This window comes from Manacus candei, unplaced genomic scaffold (assembly GCF_025592945.1).
Source record: "Manacus candei isolate 608988 ecotype Guabito, Panama unplaced genomic scaffold, ASM2559294v1 h1tg000022l, whole genome shotgun sequence".
Lineage (NCBI taxonomy): Eukaryota > Metazoa > Chordata > Aves > Passeriformes > Pipridae > Manacus > Manacus candei.
In genome coordinates this window covers 2,473,690-2,486,719 of record NW_026138070.1, presented here as the reverse complement: position 1 = coordinate 2,486,719, position 13,030 = coordinate 2,473,690, and positions in this window count along the sequence as shown.

The window sequence follows — 13,030 nt, the reverse complement described above, 5'->3', positions numbered from 1 at the left end:
TGGGGCAGTGGGAAACTATGGAAGAAATGGTGCTGTTGAAAGCAGATGCAGTGATGGTCATCTTTTCTGAAGTGTTTGGGAGATCAGTGAGACAGGCTGAGCTCTGCAGCCTTCCCAGGAGACAGCTCCTTTGCTCAGCTGTGTCCTTCACTCCTCCCTCTCCTTCCCAGTAATTTGCTGGTTCTTGCTGTCAATGCTGGGCATTATACTTAGTGAGGTGTGGCCCTAATTGAAATATGGGGAGGGTATGATGGGCACATTTGATAAGACCTCTGAGAGAAGAGCTTTTGGGAGCAGCTGTCCAACTGAGTCACCCAGGCTCCTGAGCAGTCGGTTCCATGGCATTGCCCAAACTGTTGTACATCACCAGGTGCCTGAAGGGCTTTCCAAGCAGTCCCACCTGGGATAGTCCCCTTTGCCTGGGTTACATGTGTCTGCCCTTCTGTCCTAAGGGGCTCCCAGGTGGGAGATCTGACAGGGTGCAGCTACTTTAGTGTTACATCACATCGATGTCCGAATCTCCTGAGTTGTCTGTCCTTTACATGCTCTATTTCACATCCCAGAGTGGTTTTGGAGTGTGCTGGTGGGATTTGTACTGGGTAAAATGGGAATGGGTATTGCCCTCCAGCAGTGAATGGAGTTTGGGTCACTGGGGCCCAGCTGGAGGGAGTTTGAAGGGCCCCGAAATCTCAGTGTTACTGTTGGGGTGGTTTCACTTGGCAGACCTGCTCCTGCCACTTGCTACTGTACATGGCTAAAAACAGACCCATGATTTTGGTGTGTTCCCAAGAGGCAGCAGTGTCTGCTGGTACTTGGCCTCAGTCTTGGTTTGCAGCTGGCAGCAACTGCCTCCTTTTAAAACCAGACTCTGAGTGGGACTTGCAAGAGCATTGCCAGCACTGCCCCACCCAGCCCTCCTGCTGCCCTGGCTGAGGTGAACCAGCCTCTCTCTCTCTCTCCCTGTGCAGCTCTTTCCTGTGGGGTGCTTCTGGGGCACTGTGCTGGGGAGGTGTGTTGCTTTGCTTCCTCTGGCTGCTCACACTCTGCTTCCTCTGAGAAACATTCCTTGCTATTGTTTCTCTTCAACCCCTGGGCTCCTGTCCGAGGAGTGCAAGTCACCATTCGGGTGCCCAGAGACCTTCCTGCTGGTGAGCAGTAAAACAGAGAGGATCAAGCAAGGAAGAGGAAATTACTGCTTCAAAAACTTAAAGAATTAAAATAATCCCGAGGTGATTAAACTATGAATAAACTGGTTCTAGGTGGTGAAAGAAGCAGACCCCTCCCTCTGGCAGTGCATTTCTGCTGGTTTTGTCACCTTAGTCCCAGTGGTGATCTGTCCCTTTCAAGAGCTGAATCAGTTCCTGAAACTGAGTCTGGGAAAAAAGAAACTGTGAGCTGAGAGGAGTTGGCTGGAGCTTTCTGTGAACTCCTGACCTAAATGACTTGTCCAGGATTGCTCAAGAAACTGGTAGTCGGGCCCAGGCTGGAGCTCAACAAGAAGGTTATCTCAGCCAGAGATCTGCTGCCCTGCCATAAACACACTGGCAAGTCCAGAGCCTCCTCCCTCCTCTTCCCTTGGAAGCTGGTGCTAACTGACCAACTCCTCAGTATAGTGAGGTGAGATAAAAATACCATTTATTGTGGGCTTAGACCAGGACAAAAGCCTGGATACAAAAGGAATTGGCTGTAGCTCAGGTGGAGGAGTGTGAATGAGGAGCGAGGGAACTCCTGATCTGTATCAGGGCTCCTCTGATTTTGGGGGCTCTCTTGGGTATAGATTCTGTATTTATTAAGACCCAGCCTGATGCTGCTGCCCTCTGCCTACTTCTCAGCTTTGGCAGAGGTTCAGAGTAACCAAGGGGGTGTATTTGTTTGATCACCCCCTATTCTAGTGGTCCCTGGAAATTAGTAAACTTTTCCTTACCACAAGGAGGTTTTTGGCTTGAGTTGTCAAGGTGAGCTCTGAGAGCTGAGGACCAGATGGGCACAGACCCTGTGCAGTGTGTACTGTCAGGCACTGCTTGGCAGCACAAGAGGGCTTCCCTGAAGCATGGACAGGCAGCTCCTCTCACCTGGAGGGCAGAGAATGTTTGCTGGGGTGTCTTTCCAGTTCCTGCGGGGCAGCAGCTGTGAAAGGGAATGGAATATTCACTGTGTCTGCACTAGTCTGTGGTGCATTTCCAGCTGCCCTCTGGTGGTTTAGGACAGAAGGGCTGAGATTGGAATTTGGCCTGTGTTCCTGACGTCACCTGCTCGTGAGAGCCTCCACTGCCAGCGGGATCTTCTGGAGCTGAGCAGCCCTTGGAGTGGGACACAGTGGGCTTGACTCCAGCAGCCCTCTGGGTTTCCAGGGTGACCTGTGGTGGTGCCTGGGTCATGGGTGCTGCTGATAAAGCTGGATGAGGCACTAAACAAATCGACTGCAAGGGTTATACTGGTTGGTTTCCACATGGGAGGTGGCTGGATGTTCCAGGGTGAGGTGGTGAAGTTCTGGAACAGGAAAACACAGACTGAAGTCCCTACAGCAGCTTCTTCATGGGCTCTGGTGAGAAATGGGCTTGAGCTCCAAAGCACAGGTTTGCTATCACCTTTAATCTTGCCATCAGTATTTGTGCTGGGATATACTAGATAAAATGAAACCAGTTATGTACCGAGTTCCTGACCTTTAGACTTGATGCATGTGTGAAAATACTTCTGTCAGTTTTGAATTTCCAGCTTTTCCTTGGTTGTGAAGAAATCAGGACCCTGCTGAGGGTTGTGTAGGGCAGCCTGTAGTTACTGCCTGCACACATGGGGAGTGTTTTTACATCTGCTCACCCCCCTGTGCCTCTCCACCTGGAGCAGTGCCCATGTGAATGATGTGTTAAGAGTGTGAGGAAAAAGCCTAAACCCCACGGTAGGAGGAGTGTACCAGTCCTGTCAGCACAGTCCCTGAAGGCACTGGCTGGAGTTGGACACATCGTGCAGGTTTGTGTGCTTGCTCCTGCTGGGTGACCCCAGACCTGTCTGCCCGTGGTCTGGTGGGCATTTGTTTCCCTGGGAGCAGCTACAGCAAGGTGAGCTGTGCCAAAACATGGGACATCCACAGGAACCATCCTGACATCCTGACAAATGGATAGTCCAGCTGCTCTTTGCTCTGGATAAAAGTGGCTTCTGCACAAGTCTGGGCCACTTGATGACCTGCCAATGCTCAGTGTGTGTGGGAGCATCAGCATCTGCTATTCTGGAGTGATGTGACTGCCTGGGGAGGGGAGAGGATATTTCATGTTCCCACAGAGGGGAACAGTTGGTTACTTTATCCAACATCCAGCTCTGGAAGGATGGGGGCATTAGGAGTGGAGTGCTGCACACGTTTTCCTTGAATTTAGCACATCACCTAAGTCTGGGCTGCTGTCCCTCATACAGCACCTCCCTGTGCTCCCAGTGACATGGTATGGGGAGGGAGCTTACCCAGGAGAAGGACAGCTCATGGCCCTTCCTTCAGATGGGAACAGAGGTCCATCAGTGCTGGCCACTTTTCAAACAGCACCTCCTAAGGGCACAGGAGCAACAATTCCCAGATGCTGGAAGTCAAGCAGGTGAGGCAGAAGGCAGGCTTGGCTGAGCAGGGATCTTCTCTTGGAAATAAGGCAAAAAAGGAAGGGGTGTGCCCAGTGGAAGCAGGGTTAGGTGACATGGGAAGAATTCAGAGATGCTGCTTGTCACTGTAGGGGGAAAATTTGTGTGGCCAAAGCTCAGCTGGAGTTGCAGCTGCCAGAAATGTGGGGGACAATAAAAAGTTTTTTCAAATACACTAAAGGCAAAAGGCAGTAGGTTCCCTTGCCAGATGCTGTGGCAGCTGTGAAGTAGGGTGAGTATCTTGCCCCCTCCTTTACGATGCTCTGCTGGTTTGAAGGCGTTTCTCTTCTTCCTATCAGGTGGGAGCCTTCAAAAAGCCCTCCCCTCCTTCTCTGCCTTGAGAAATCTGTTTCCCAAATTTCCTCCCTCCCACCTTTCACAGCTGGGTATCCAAGGGGAACTGGAGATGCCAGCACAGTTCTCTGTGCTTCCCAGAGCTTGCAGCAGTGTGGGCTCCTCCTTCTTGATGGTTCTTCTGAGTTGTTTGCTGTCTGTCACCTGCCTGTCTCCATTCTGGGCTGTGGACCTTCCTTACATCCCAGGGGCAGTGTAGGGTGAGAAGCAATTCCTTTTAAATGCAGCCAAGGCTCAGGAGGGCAAAACCAGAAACATCAGATGGTCAGGAGCTCGCAATGGGTGTCTTCATGCAGTTGAGACCTGATGTCTTCCAGGTGAGGTAAGTGAATGCTTTGGCCCTCAGGGAGTGTTTCATCCTCCTCAGCTGTGCTCTGGCAGTGCAGCCAGCTCCTTCCTCCCTGCCTGCATGGGCTGCTGTGGAGGTGCAGGGCTGTGCTGGGTGCAGAGGGATACTTGGATATATGTGGATGCTGACAGCATGGGAAAGGCTCGCCCTGGAAACCTGCTCTGGCTTCTTCCTTTCTCCTGGGGAGCGTCTGAGTCGGGCAGCACTTTTAGAAACTGCTGAGGCATCGTCCTGGCAGCCAAGAGGCTCGTTTCCTGTGAGCAGAGGGGAGGGATGGGTCTCTGGTGTGCTCTGAGATCTGGCTGTGCCTGAGCGGTGCAGCTGCGGAGGAAAAGCCACTCTGCTTTCTGGGCAGGGACAGGGGGACAGGGTGGGGGGCTGGGATGGGCCTGCGTGGTTGTCGCTCTCTGCTTTTATCCAACATGTGGTTTTAAGAGATGTTGGCAGCCCACCCTGGAGCACAACATCCTTGGCTTCATCCCTGGTGGTGGCAGTGCTGGGACGTGCAAGTGGCTGCTGAGGTTGCTGCTGCTGGCAGGGGATAATCAGGAGCCCAGGGGGTGGTTATGGGAAATCACAGAATCCTAAAATTGCTTGGGGTTTGAAAGGACCTTAAAGATAATTCAGTTCCAACCCCCTACTGTGGGCAGAGACACCTTCTAGTAGACCAGGTTTCTCCAAGCCCCCTCCAACTTGGCCTTGAACACTTCTAGGGGTGGGGCAGCCACAGCTTCTCCAGATCCCTGGAGGCATTTAGCCCTGCTTTGGAGTTGGAGCCTCCTGTGCCAGTAAAGGGTGAGTGTTGATTCAGCCATGACTTTTTTTATTTCCTTTGAATTAATGAAAAGAAAAAGGGAAAACTGAAGAAAAATAAGTCTTCTACGACAAACAAGGGCTAACCATCCCAAGAGGTGCTTATGAACCGGGGGCTGACTGATGGCTAAAGCCCCGTTAAATTAAACCTGGAAATGTTTTGCCCAATATCATCTTCTTCTCCTTATTTGACAAATGCTGATCACCCTGATTTGCTTGGATGTGCTCAGATAACAGATGGGAATTTGTCACCTACGTGCAGCGGGGGAACAGGCAGAGATGAAGTCGTCGGCAGGAAATAATCTGGAATTTCTCACTGCTGCTTGGCACGTGGGTTGCTGGGGCCCACACAGCCAACCTCACTGTGGGGTCCTCTCCTCTGGTCATCGGGCTTTCCCTGGGATCAGATGCAGCATCTAGGTTGGTAGTTTTCTGTGTTCTGTCACAGGTGGGGTGGCTGTGTCACCCAGAGCTCTGGCTGAAGCTGGAAGGCACTCACGGGGTCTGAGGGAGGTGGTGCCAGCCTGGCCTCTGATGCCAGTGGATCCTGTGGGTTAGTGAAGGGGTTGAAGGTGGGCAAGGTGCCTCCTCCTCTGTGGGTGTGGCTCCTTAGGGGCTCTGTGGCAAATCTTTGGTGACCTGAACAGAACAGCTCAGAGCCAACCTGGCCTTTCCAGTTTAACCCTGATCCTTTTATCCGTTGTACCTCTAACCCCTTCCCACCTCTCCATAGCCTCTGCAATCACTCCCTTCCCGTCTATCCCTCCTACCACCACTTCTTTTTCTCTTTTCCCCCCATCCCCATTGCCTCTGTCCCTTTGAGCTGCCTCCTTCATGTGTGAGCAGCGTGGGGAGATGCTGGCAAGTGCTGCCAGGAGCCACCACCAGGCAGCAGGTCCAGTGTGCTCAGGCCTTCCTGCAGCCATCCCGGGCTCTGCCAATAGCTGTGCCCCTGATCTCTGCCAGGTCATGCACTGGTGAAGCCTTTTGGAGAGCAGCTGTGTGAGCTGGAGCTTTTTTTTTCCAAATTTGTTCTTTTTTCCAAAATGTGACACTTTATAGTCTCGTCCAAGAGGCAAAGCAAAAGTGATTATTGCTGTGTTTGTTCAACCTTAACTACAGCTGAACAAACTCAGTTTTTCCTCCTTAGGAATTATTGTTGGGGTGAAAATTAAAGCAGTTGACTCGTTAGTGCTGTTACATAGTATGGTGTGTTTTTCTTTCTTTTGCTGTGCCCTTTTCTTTACCATCCTAAAGATGCTACAGTGGGCTATGGGGCAGTGGGTCTGTGTGGGTCCAAAAAACCCAAGCAGTTTTTAACTGAGCTGTCAGCCAAGTCTGGGAACGTGGTGGAAAATTAAAATCCCATTCCTAAAAAATGGTTTTTAGCCCCTTCTGCACTCAGGTGCAGCAGATGCAGGGTAACATCCCTGCTTCTGTGCTTTATTAAGGTTGGCAAAGACTTCCAAGACTCGATCATTGAGTCCATGCCAAGCCCATCACTGAGTCACGTCCCCAACATGATAAACACTTCCAGGGATGGTCACTCCACCACTTCCCTGTTCCAATGCCTGACCACCCTTTCAGGGAAGACATTTTCCCTACTATCCAATCTAAACAATTCCAATGGAACAGGTCCTAAGGGAGCTGACTTGGAAAGATGCCCTCCTTGATCTGTTGCTTGGCAACAGAGTGGATCTCACAAGCGAGGTGGAGATTGGGGCTGTCTTGGCCACAGTGACCACGAGGTGATTGAGTTTAAAATCTCTGCTGACAGGAGGAAAAGTGCCAGCAAAACCTCAGCTCTGGACATGAGGAGAACAGACTTCAGGCTGCTCAGGGAATTAGGAAGGTGCCCTGGGAAAATGTTTTTACAGGTGCTGGGGTCCATCAGTGCTGGTCACTTTTCAAACATCACCCCCTAAGGGCACAGGAGCAACAATTCCCAGATGTTGGAAGTCAAGCAGGTGAGGCAGAAGGCAGGCTTGGCTGAGCAGGGATCTTCTCTTGGAAATAAGGCAAAAAAGGAAGGGGTGTGCCCAGTGGAAGCAGGGTTAGGTGACATGGGAAGAATTCAGAGATGCTGCTTGTCACTGTAGGGGGAAAATTTGTGTGGCCAAAGCTCAGCTGGAGTTGCAGCTGCCAGAAATGTGGGGGACAATAAAAAGTTTTTTCAAATACACTAAAGGCAATAGGCAGTAAAGAAACACCATCCCACAGGATGGGGATGGTCACCTTCCAAACAGGGACACAGACAAGGCAGAGGTGTTTAATGCTTTGCCTCTGTCTTCAACACGGATGACGGACCAAGGGGGTCTCAGTGCCCTGAGCTGCAGGACCAGGACTGTGAGAATGATCAACTCCCAGTGACCCTGAACTTGTGTGGCATCTGCTGCTCCAGCTGGATCCCTACAGAGCTATGGGGCCTGATGGGATTCATCCCAGAATCCTCAAAGAGCTGCTGCTGTCATTGCAAAACCTCTCTCCGTGATGTTTGAGTGGTCTTGGGAATCCAGGGAGGTCCTGGCTGGCTGGAATCTGCTGAACATTGTCCTGATTTTCAAGAAGGGCAAGGAGGAGGATCCCAGAAACTCCAGGCCTGTCAGTCTCACTTCAGTGCCTGGTAAAGTTATGGAGCAGATTATTCTGGGAGGTGTTGAAAAACAGCTGAAAGCCAACACAGTCCTTGTTCACAGCCAGCACAGCTTCATGAGGGGAAAGTCCTGCTTATCCAACCTGATTTCCTTCTGTGACAAGGTGACCCACCTGGCTGATCAAGGGAAGCCAGTTGGTGTAATCTTTTTGGATTTCAGTATAAGGATGATATGAAGCCATTCAAGAGCATCCAAAGGAGGGTAATGAAGATGGGGAAGGGCCTTGATTTGAAGCCGTGTGAGGACACTGAGGGCACTTGGTGTGTTCAGCTGGAGAAGAGGGGACTGAGGGGAGACCTCACTGCAGTTCCAGCTTCCTGGGGAGGGGCAGAGGAGGGGCAGGGACTGAGCTCTGCTCTGGGGGGACCAGGGACAGCACTCAGGGAATGGCCTGGAGTTGTGTAGGGCAGGTTTAGGTTGGATCTCAGCAAAAGGTTCTTCCCCCCAAGGTGGTTGGGCGCTGAACAGGCTCCCCAGGGCAGTGGGCACAGCCCCAAGGCTACCAGAGCTCAAGATCTGTCATCTATTTGGGTGATCCTCTGGGGCACAGTGTGACTCTTGGGGATGGTCCTGTGCAGGGCTGATCCTTGTGGGTCCCTTCCACCTCAGCATATTCTGGGATTCTGTAAACCTCTCCTGGCACAACTTGAGTCCGTCCTCTCATCTTGTCACTTGTTACCTGGGAGCAGAGCCTGAGCCCCACCTGGCTCTGCCCTCCTGTCAGGGAGTAGCAGTGAGTGAGAAGGTCCCCCCTGAGCCTCCTTTTCTCCAGGATGAGCCCCCCCAGCTCCCTCAGCCACCCATGGTGCTCCAGACCCTTCCCCAGTCCATTCCCTTCTGTGAACATGCTCCAGCCCCTCAATGTCTGTCTTGTTATGAGGGGCCCAGAACTGACCCCAGGATTTGAGGTGCTTCACCAGTGCCCAGAAAAGAGGGACAATCACTGCCCTGGTCCTGTGGCCCTATTATGGCTGGTACAGGCCAGGTGTCAATGGCCTCCTTGCCTGCCTGGGCTCATGTTCAGCCACTGTCAAACAGCATTCCCAGGTCCTTTTCCACCCAGCAGATTTCCAGACACTCTTCCCCATCCCTGGAGCGCTTCCTGGGATTGGTACAACCCAAATTCAGGACCCAGCGTTTGGCCTTGTTGAACTTTGTGCAACTGGCCTTGGCCCATCGATCCAGCCTGTCCTGATCCCTCTGCAGCCCCTTCCTGCCCTCCATCAGATCCACCCTCTCACCCAGCTTGGTGGTGGCTGTGACAGGGCCACCTCAGCTGTGTGGTGTGGATTTTCGGGCTCCCACCACATAAACACAACCCCCTCGCCCGGATGGATGTTGTCCCAAGGCCAGAGCAGGGATCTCATCCGCAGGATGCTTTGCGGGATGCTGGTCCACCCGCTGCCTCGGCTGCACCGCAGAGCATCAGTGGGCTGAGCGAGGCCCCCGCCGTGCCCCAGGCAGAGGCGAGTGCCGGCTGGGCTCGGGACAGCCCGTCAGCCTGTCCACAGCCCACTAGATGGCAAACACGTAAAGGCTTTGCTTGCTCCTGGCCAGCCCGGTCCCTGGTTCCAGTGCCAAGGAGGGGGGCTGGAGGGGTTGGATTTCTTTTCGCCGAGGCCGTCTGCACCAGCAGCCACCGGCTGTGGGTCCGGTGCAGTCATTTACGTTTCCAACTCCTTTGTATAACATCGATAGCGGGGCGTGCACAAACTGCTGAGCTGTTTACAACTGCGCCGGGGCTGCGGCATCGGCCGAGCGAGCCGTGTCCAGCTGTGCTCCCGCTGCTGCCTCTGTTGGTTTTGGCTTCCTCCGGACCAACCCAGCCCTGGTTTAGAGAGGATCAGGAGGAAGAGGAGAGAGGCTTGGGGGGGGTTTGGTCGGGGAGCTTGTTCCACTGACTGTGCTGAGCAGCCTGGTTTTCCCTGGGTCTCCCTGGCTGCTGAGCAAGCGCATCCTCAGCGCCTGTTTGCCCTGATGCTGTGTCCCCATGGGGTGCTTTATGGGCACAGCCCCCCTCGGGTACCCCAATCTAAGACCTTATTTCAATCCACAACTTCCTGACGAGGGGCAGTGGAGGGGCAGGTGCTGATCTCTGCTCTCTGGTCACCGGTGACAGGACCCAAGGAAGTGTGCCAGGGGAGGTTTAGGCTGGATATTGGGGAAAGGTCCTTCCCCCAGAGGGTGGTTGGGCACTGAACAGGCTCCCCAGGGCAGTGGTCACAGCCCAAAGGCTGTCAGAGCTCGAGGAGCATTTGGACAATGCTCTCAGGGACATGGAGAGATTCTTGGGGTTCTGTGCAGGGCCAGGGGTTGAACTTGATGATCCTTGTGGGTCCCTAACAGCTCAGGATATTTCATGGTCCAGGGCTGGTAGAAACCTGTAGAAAGCTACCCAGACACCCCATCTCTCTCTGTAGACATCCCTTCTGTGCTGTCTCCTGGTGGCTCAGCCCTGGTGAACCTGGGGTGCTTTGGTCTCTGGTGAAAGAAAGTGGGGTAAGTTGGACAGGACAAACCTATTCCAGGGAGGACACTGCCAGCAGACCAGTGCCTCTCCCCAGCTTTGGCTCCTGGGCCTTTTCCCTTTCTTACACGAAGGGAAGATGCCACTTGGGTTTGCAGGCTGGGACTTTTCCTTTGAGGTTCAGTGAAAGAGTTGGGAGCATCTTCTGTCTGCTGAGAGTGAGGAACTTGGAATCTGCCAGGCTGAGATATTTCATGGGACATGGAAGAGCTGCTACCAACCACAGATGTTGCTCAGGAAACATGGGGATGTGGCTGCTGCTGCAGCAGAACAGGAGACCTTTTGTGATGCCTGAGTAATTCAAGAACCTGATGGGTGCAGGTACTGAGGTGCCTCCGAAAATCCCTTCAGACTTTAATCTGTATGATGAGGGGCTGAAAACCCCTTTGAAAACCTGGCTGTGGTGTCTGGCTGGAGCTCAGCCGCCGTGGCTAGAGCAGCATAGCTTTGAAGATGGGACTGTGTTGCTTGAGGGGCTTTTGGAAATGTGAGCTTTGACCTCATGCCCTGATCAAGCCTGTCCTGTTTCTCAGACCTGTCTGGAGACAGAATGGGGGATGATTTGCCTGGGGCTACCTGGTCTGACTGATGTGGGTGTTCAGATGCACTCCTAACCCTGGGAGGAATGGGGAAGGGTCTGGGCTGTGTGATGTGTCCACAGTGCTGGTGGGACGTGTGGAATGCACACAGTGCCTGTGCTGCCCTTCAGTGATGAACCTGGCAGTGGATGCAGAAAAGCCTTTACATGGTGCCACAGGCATCTGCTTTTCCATAGAATCCCAGACTGGTTTGGCTTGGAAGGGACCTTAAAGCTCATGTCATTCCACCCCCTCTTCTACTGTCCCAGGTTGCTCCAAACCTCATCCAACCTGGCCTTGGACACTTCCAGGGATGGGGCAGCCACAGCTTCTCTGGGCAACCTGTGCCAGGGCCTCCCCACCCTCACAGGGAAGAATTTCTTCCTAATGTCTAATCTAACCCTACTCTCAGTTTAAAGCAGTTTTGCCCTAGTCCTTCCTGGGGTCCCTGCCCACTGCATGGTCTAGGCTCTGCCTCTGCAGTTTGATTCCTGCCTCGAGCTCTCTCATTCCCTCTGCTCCCCCTCTGGTTCCATCCTGGCTTGGCTCCAGCCTGGCTCCAGCACGGGTTAATCTGTCAAATTGTTTCTAACAAACCCTCCCAGACAATGGGTGATCGTGCATCTCTGCCTCCTCTCCCCTCCTTCAACCACAGCAATTTGGTTTTGAAAACAATAGTCCCGGTCTAACAGAGCTGATTCCATTCTCGGCAAGATTGCAGCTTTGGTTGTAAAGATAACTGAGTTTGTGTGGGGGGTTCCAGCCCTGCAGAAGGTGCAATTTACTGCTGTGACGTTTAAAACAGCACAGCACACCACAAACTGAGGGTGCTGCTCGCTGGGGCTGCTGCTCGTGTTCCGTGGGGAGCCAGCCTGCCCAAGGGAGCAGGGGTCTGGTGACAGACACCCCGGGTGTCACTGAGGGTTAACTGTCACTGTGGCCTCACTTCCTGAAGCACAGAGCCTCGGGACACTGCCTCCGAGGCGGAGTTTTGGGATGGGAAGGGGATGGAGCAATGACTGTCTCTGCTGTGGGGAGCTCCGGGGTGACAGCAGGTGCTGAAAACACTTGGAGCCACCTGTGGTGCCATTACTGGGACCAGGGGTGATGTCCAGTGCTCTTCCCATCTCTCTGTCTGTGGAAGGACTTGCCTGTGTGTTTGGAGGTGCACTGCCAGTGCAGTGATGCCAAGGTGGTGGTTGTGTGGTGGAGGTGGAGGTAAGTCTGGCTCCCACCTTTGCCTTGCCTGGCAGAATCACAGCCCAGCCCCAGAGCCCAGGACTTGCTCAGGGCGTGCTCTGTGCAAGTGTCATGAGTGAAGGCAGGTTTCCAGTGGATTCCTTGCCTGTCCCCTGCCTTCAAGGAGGGACATGCAGTCACACACTAGTAATGGAGCCCGTGAGCTACAGTCGTGTTATTCCCTGTCGGTGTGCTGGTCTTGGCTGGGGTAGAGTTAACTGTCTTCACAGTGGCTGGTGTGGGGCTGTGTTTTGGATTTGTGCTGAACACAGGGTTGGTGATAGAGTGATGTTTTTGTTATTGCTGAGCAGGTCTTGCACAGAGCCAAGGCCTTTTCTGCTTTCATGTGGCCACGCTGGCAGGGGGTTGGGGCTGCATGGGAGACTGGGAGAAGACACAGCCAGGACAGGTGACCCAGACTGTCCCAGGGGATATTCCAGACCATATGACATCATGCTCAGTATATAAAGCTGGGGGGCAGAGGGAGGAAGGGGGGGATGTTTGGAGTGATGGCATTTGTCTTCTCACATAACTGTTACACAGGATGGGGCCCTGCTCTCCTGGCAGTGGCTGAACACCTGCCTGCCCATGGGAAGGGGTGCATTAATTGTTTTTCATTACTTACATGCATGGGGTTTGCTTTCCCCATTAATCTGTCTTTATCTCAACCCTTTTACCTTTCTGATTCTCTCCCCTGTCCTGCTGGTGGGGGAGTGAGCGAGCGGCTGCGAGGGGCTTGGGGGCTGCCTGGGTTTAAACCATGATACTGTGCCAGATGCCTTTTACTGCTGTCTTGGGTGGAGTTAGGAACTGTCAGGCTGCACCCTACAGGTCCTGCCACAGCTGGAGCTGTAGGGGAGGCTCCATGTGCTCTGTGTTCATCAGCAGCCCCGTTCTG